Source organism: Myotis davidii, unplaced genomic scaffold (assembly GCF_000327345.1).
Source record: "Myotis davidii unplaced genomic scaffold, ASM32734v1 scaffold181, whole genome shotgun sequence".
Taxonomy (NCBI): Eukaryota; Metazoa; Chordata; class Mammalia; order Chiroptera; family Vespertilionidae; genus Myotis; species Myotis davidii.
The window spans coordinates 360,409-367,754 of NW_006291504.1; positions in this window are offsets into that span (position 1 = coordinate 360,409).

The following is a 7,346-nucleotide window of genomic DNA, read 5'->3' on the forward strand; positions in this document are numbered from 1 at the left end:
TGCGGCGAGCTACTCATGCACGGCGGGTCTGGGGTCCCGCCAGGTCTGCGTCTCATGTGATTTCGCGTGCTGGGCCTCTAGTTAATAAATAAATCCTCACCAGAGGATAAATAATTTTTTTTAAAGCAACACAAAGCAACCCATTAAAACATATTTCCAGTGTGAGAAATGTGGAAGCGTTGTTTCTGGAGGATGGATAACTGCACCCTCCATGTTTTCCTGGGTGGATGTTTAAGGACAGAGAGATAAAAGGTAACCTTGTCAGACGCTAAGTATCCAGGCACTGCTGAGTCTGTTATTCCATTTCATGTCATTGTTACGTCAAAAAACATCCAGGGGGCAACTGAGTTTGGGGATGGCTTGCTAGCTGGACTCTGAGGCCACTGCAGTCGTCGCAGGCACTGGCCTTCAGCCTGATGACGGATGCCTGCGCGTAAACACGGGCGCAGTCAGTCGGGTTCATTTTGCTTGATGAGGGTAGATGCAATCTGAATACATGTAAACTTCCCTGTTTATAGTTGATCCTAACATTTTCTGAAATTAAATTTTTAGCAGAATATTGCATTTTGTGATGCATTTTATATTCCTCGGGTACCTGTTTTCTGGGACATTCCTTTTGCAATTAGATTCTCATAGATATTTCACTACTTAATGAAATTTCAGGTATTTTATTTGATTATAATCCTAGTGTGCCTTAAATTTATCAAATTAGATAGTAAAAAAAAATGAAGTTCTGTTACTCTTCATACATGAATTTTTTAATATATTTTTATTGATTTCAGAAAGGAAGGGAGAGGGAGAAATCTCAATGATGAGAGAGAATCATGGATGGGCTGCCTCCTGCACACACCACACTGGGGATCAAGCCCTCAACCCTGGCCTGTGTCCTGACCAGGAATTGAACCGTGAACAACTGGTTCCTAGGTCAACACTAACCACTGAACACACCGGCTGGGCTTATACATGCATATATTTTTGTATTATGAATTAAAGGGTCTTAAAATATAGTGGCCAAAAATATCTCCCACCCTGCTGGTCTCTGACATTCCAGCTTCAAGACCCATTTATTTTCATTGAAGTATGAACTCAGATGCTCTTGGCTCCTCGCCCTTAAAGCCCACCTTTAAGCTAAGCATCCGTCCTGAAAACATTAACACAGAACAGGTCACTTAGCACCGGGAAGCTACCTGGGGGCAGGGCTGCAAGGCCCCAGCGGAGCACACGGTGGTGCCGGAGAGAGAATTTCCCTCCTACATCCTGTGCCTCGATGGGAATGAGATCGGGATGGATTCAACTCCAACTTTAATTTCCTGGCGCCTCTCCGGCATCCTCCCGGGCCAGGCCTGGAAGTGCCCGGTCATCATACACACTGCCCCGCTCGGCAGCACGAGGTCCAGTGGACTGCCCCACAACCGCCCTCCTGCGTGGACTCACCAGCTCTTCCAAACCCACGGCTCTGCTGAGGCCTTCAGCATCCACAACACGACTTTGGACGGTTTTCTTCTTTCTGTTTTTCTGTCTGTTCAACTGCTATCAACACCGTAAGTTTTGTTAGACATAGTTTTGCTATAACCTCCTAGAAAACAGCTAGTTTGTCTCTGCCCAGGCATTTTCTCTGGGCGAGCAGGGATTTGCTTTTCTCACTGACAGTGCTGAGACCAGGAGACACAGACGCTCCCTCTAATACACGGACACAGACCAGGGAGGCAGCCAAGACGAGGAGACCGACCTCCAGGTCAGCACCAACGAAGAGCCACGCGTGCCCGCATCGCACACAGAAGTGCGGTGATTGCATGTCCGTGTCCACCATGAGTGGAGAAACAGCCTCACTCACAGAGCTGCTCCCATGTCACAGCTCTTCCTCGCTGTTGAATTCTATCTGATTAGTGTTCACTTTGACTGTAAATGCCAGATTTTTTAAAGCATTACCTTTACTGGGGGGTGGGGGGAAATAGGGGGTTGAGGACACATATGTAATACCTTAATCAATAAAGAATAAATAATAAATTTATCTATATTGTTGAAACTATTACAGATGTCTCCTTTGTTTTTCCCATTGACCCCTTCACCCCACACCAGCCCCTCCCAGGCCTTCACCATTCTGTTCTCTGCGACCATGTGCTATGCATATATGCATATAAGTTCCCTGATTAATAACTACACACACACACACACACACACCTGCCTTCCCTCTGAAATTTCCAAAACATATAAGGAACTCATACAACTTAGCCAAAGACAATCAATCCAAATGAAAAATGGGCAAAGGACCTAGATAGACACTTCTCCAATGTGGACATACAGCGGCCAAGAGACATGAAAAAATGTTCAAAGAGACGTAAATCACCACCAGATTTTACATCCCAACAAATGATAAAGACTGGACCTTAATCTTCCTCAGTTCTCATAAAAAACAAAGTTAACGATCAATAAATGTTGATGAGGAGAAGGATGAGACTCCAGTAGAGTAATTTTTAGAAGCAGAAACAAATATGGAGAGACAGTCAGTGCACTTTCTAAAAAAAGAACTTGATGTCGTATTATCCGTTCTCTAAAGGTACATTGGCAAATTAAATCATCGTCCTCTGCTCTGACCCAAATGGGATCGGAATGCTTTCAGAGAGCGCAATCTCCTTTAAACAAGCATTCGTTTTAAAGAATATACTGTGGTTTAAATGGCTTCTACCAGACTATGCATATGGCCTTCATTAAACCCAAAGTCACGTTCCAAAGTTAAATATTTCTTATTTTTCATCTTAGTAAAACTATAGCTTGAGATACAGGGTGCAAGCAAATTGCAAACAAACTCTGGAAGGTATATGGAGAGAGTGTTATACTAAAACAATGCTACAAACATGGAAAGTGACAAGGACAACATATTTAAAGGATATTGTCTTGCACCTCCCTTCCCCGTCATCTCCTGTGACTCCTCTAATTGCACAAACTCTTTGGGATGCTCTCATGGTTATAAAATATGTGCTTCTTACTGTGGATGAAGAGCTCTAGACACAGAAAAACTAAATCCATGAAGTAGACGTTCAAACACGCAATATTGTAATTCAGTTTCTCAGTAACTCTACCGTTGTCTTTAATGTCTTTTGTACAATTTTAGCATATTGATGGCTGATGGGCTGAAATTAACAGCTTTTGGAACAACAAATCAGAATATTCAGCTCCCAAGTTTAGCCTTTTTTAACTTTATCTTTTATTGCTTACATTATTACACAAAACAAACTTAGCCTTTTAAATGAGTCCTCTTTCACAACATGCTGTACCATTTCTCTTGGGGCTCTGAAGAAAGAAACATGGTTCTGTTCCTTGTAGAGACATGGTCTGAATGACGCCAAGAAAACTGCATTGAAAATACTATGCCTGTTTGGCTGAATATCGGAGAGGACCGATGTTCAGAAATAGACCAGATTTGAATCCCTCTCCATCAGTTACTCTATTATCTCAGGTACGTTGTTTAACATCCATATGACTTGGGACAGGTGTCTCCTTTGCAAACCAGGAACAGCATTACCTAGCACATAAAAGCAGGTTGTAGCAAAGGAAATCACGACTACTGTTTAAAAAAACACAATGTCAAGAGCATAGAAAAGTGATTAATAGATGCTAGCTCCGACTGTCTTTTCCTTTCAAATAACCCAAAACAAAGTTACAAGCGGAAATATGAATTTAAACACACCTAATTTTTGTTAGAGCACTTACAGACATACTAGAGGCCTGATGCACGGATTCGTGCATGGGTGGTGTCCCTCGGCCTGGCCAGCAATCAGGGTTGATCAGGGCCAGCAGGCCAGGGGGGAGGGACCACAAGAGGGTGGCTGACTGTGGGAAGTTGGTTGTTGGGAGTGCACTGACCACCAGGGGGCAGCTCCTGTGTTGAACATCTGCTCCCTGGTGGTCAGTGTGTATCATAGCGACTGGTCGTTTGGTTGACCAGTCATAACAGTCGCTTAGGCTTTTATATATAAAACACTCTTTTTTAAAAAATATATATTTTATTGATTTTTCACAGAGAGGAAGGGAGAGAGATAGAAAGTTAGAAACATCGATCAGCTGCCTCCTGCACATTTCCCACTGGGGATGTGCCCGCAACCCAGGTACATGCCCTTGACCGGAATCGAACCTGGGACCCTTAAGTCCGCAGGCTGACGCTCTATCCACTGAGCCAAACCGGTTTCAGCAGGCTTTTATATATATAGATTTGCTTCACAGAAATGGGAAAAGACAACACCAAATTTTATATAAATACATAATTTTTATAGAAATACTAATGTGTTAACACATTCTATGCGGGAAACATATTTATACGTTTTACTTATATGTTTTACGTTGACTGGTAGTAGAGCGCGGGACACGTATTAATACATTTTTTATAGACTAGCGGTAGAATGCAGGTAACGTATAAATACGTAAACTAAAGTTATCGTAATTTTACTGAACATTGCCATTTGCGCAAATTAGCAAAAATGGCCTGCGCCACCTGTGATAAAAACTACCTGCAAACAATGTGTTAATATATCAACTACCATATTAGCTGACTTGACACATATTGTTTTCTAGCCCTTCCTGGAAGTGACCTCTGGATAAGATGTGAGAACTCCCAGGTTATCATGAAGCCTTCAAAATAGAAAAGCAGCCCAGGCAGTGAGGCTCAGTGGTTGAGCATCAACCTATGAACCAGAGGGTCGTGGTTCAATTCCCACTCAGAGCATATCCCCAGTGTGGGGGTGCGGGAGGCAAACAATCAATGATTCTCTCTCATCATTGATGTTTCTGTCTCTCTCCCTCTTTCTTCCTCTCTGAAATCAATAATAATATATTTTTAAAAAGAGAGAGAGAAACATTAGTGTGCAGGCTCAAACATTCAACCAGAAAATAATTGAGCATGATTACTTTGAGCTTTGAACAAAATAACACAATATTTAAACAAAGGACCCCAGTGACTATATTGCTAGAATATAGTCACAGAGGCTGAACTCTTGGTCTCAGATAAATTGCCTACACTTAAAGCTATTTACATCTAACTATTAAGACTAGTTATCACCTGGCCGGCGTGCCTCAGTGGTTGACCACTGACCTACGAACCAGGGGGTTGTGAATTGATTCCAGGTCAGGGCACATGTCTGGGTTGCTGATCAATGATTCTCTCTCATCATTGATGTTTTTTTCCTCTCTCTTGCTCCCTCTCTGAAATCAATAAAAATACATTTAAAAAAAAAGAAAAAGAGCCCTAGCTAGTTTGGCTCAGTGGATGGAGCATCAGCCTGCGGACTGAAGGGTCCCGGGTTCGACTCTGTTTGTTTCCTGCTGCTACCCTTATTGTCATGACGTTTTTAATACTAAATCTGTGTGTGTGTGTGTGTGTGTGTGTGTGTGTGTGTGTGTGGAGAATGAGGCCTGTTACCTTTCATGTTTAGATTTTCTGAAAAACAGTGACCTACGTTTAGTTCAATGGTGAAAAGACTTGTGAGAATGCTGGGTAATGCTGGTTTCCCTAAACCACTTCTTATCAATCTGAGGAAATATTAATTGACAGTCTTCTTTGTTGTTGCTGTTAATCCTTACTGGAGGATATTTTTTTCCATTTTTTAAAATATTTTTATTGATTTCAGAGAGAAAGGGAGAGGGAGACAGAGATAGAAACAACAATTATGAGAGAGAATCATTGATTGGCTGCTTCCTGCATGCCTCACACTGGGGATCGAGCCCACAGTCCAGGCATGTGCACTTGACCGGAATTGAACCCAGGACCCTTCAGTCCGCGGGCCAACGCTCTATCCACTGAGCCAAACCAGCTAGGGCTTTTTTTTCCTTTTTGGAGAGAGTAGAATGGCAGGGAGGGGGGAGAGAGAGAAAGAAGGAGAAATGGGGGGGAGGGAGGGAGAGAGAGAGAGGGGGAGAGGGAAGGAGAGAGAGAGAGAGAGATTGAGAGAGAGAGAGAGAGAGAGAGAGATCTATATGAGAGAGATACATTGATTGGCTGCTTCCCACACTTACCCCAACCCAGGCAGGGATTGAACCTGCAACCTGGGTACTTGCCCTTAAGGAATTAAACCCTGACCCTGAGTGCACTGGCCGATGCTCTAACCACTGAGCAGGCATATAGTGAATGTCCTATATTTGCCTGTTGTTAATGAAAACATATAAAGTATTCATTGATGTCTACCTTAAAACAATATATTCTAAGTAGCAGAGAATATGAATGAATATATTATGAATGTTACTATTAATATGACCATTATATTTATATTATGAATATTAATATTAGTAGTGCATACTACTTATTACAGTAGTAACATATATACCAAGGAATCTTGAACTTTTTTTTCCTATCAAATAATGCCTAGTACATAGTAGGCATTCAACTATTTCTTTTTTTATATATGTGTTTTGTTGATTTTTAGAGAGGAAAGGAGAGAGAGAGAGAGAAACATCGATGAGAAGGCAAATCGATTGGCTGCCTCCTGCGTGCCCCCTACTGGGGATTGAGCCTCAACCTGGGCACTTGCCCTGGCCAGGAATTGAAACAGAGACCTCTCAGTGCATGAGACAATGCTCAACCAAATGAGCCACACTGGCCAGGCTCAACTGTTTCCGAATAAATAGAAGTATTAGCTGAATTCATTCTTTCCTGCATTTTTTATTTGTAGTTTGGAATTACAGTTCACTTTCAATATTATTTTATGTTGGTTTCAGGTGCACCGCGTGGTGGTTAGTTAGACAAACATGTACTTTACAGTGTCTCCCTCCGTATTCCCAGTCCCCGCCTGCCACACACAGTTACCACACATTACTGACTATAATCCCTATATTTACATCATCGTGACTATTTTGTAACTAATTTGTGCTTCTCAATCCTTTCGTTTCTTTCACTCAGTCCTCCAAACCCCCTCCCCTCTGGCACCCAATCTTAAAGTATCTTATTAAACACGTTCATGTTTCTAGGTTCCGCAAAACATTATATTCTGGACGCCACTTGCTGTCTTTTATGGATTTGAGCTAAAGCCATGTTATCTGTGCACGTCCCAGCAGGAAACAATTGGCACATTCAAAGGCGGCCATTGAGGCTTTTCTTGAAAGGGCTCTTTACAGCAGTCTAGTTACCCCTCACACAGCCCAGGAGAAGAGGGGTGTGGGCCCCTGGGCCAGGGACGGCAGGAGCCTTCATGTCCCAGGCCCGAGACAGAGGGGCAAGTGGCTCCCAGGACGCAGAGAGGACACGGCCGTCCTGGGAGAAGCTGCGGCCTTCAGCACAGAGACACACTGACGTGGGGCCGGGAGGGAGCAGGGGAGTGAACTCCCCACTTCACCCCACCCGCCTCCCACTTCCCAGCGTT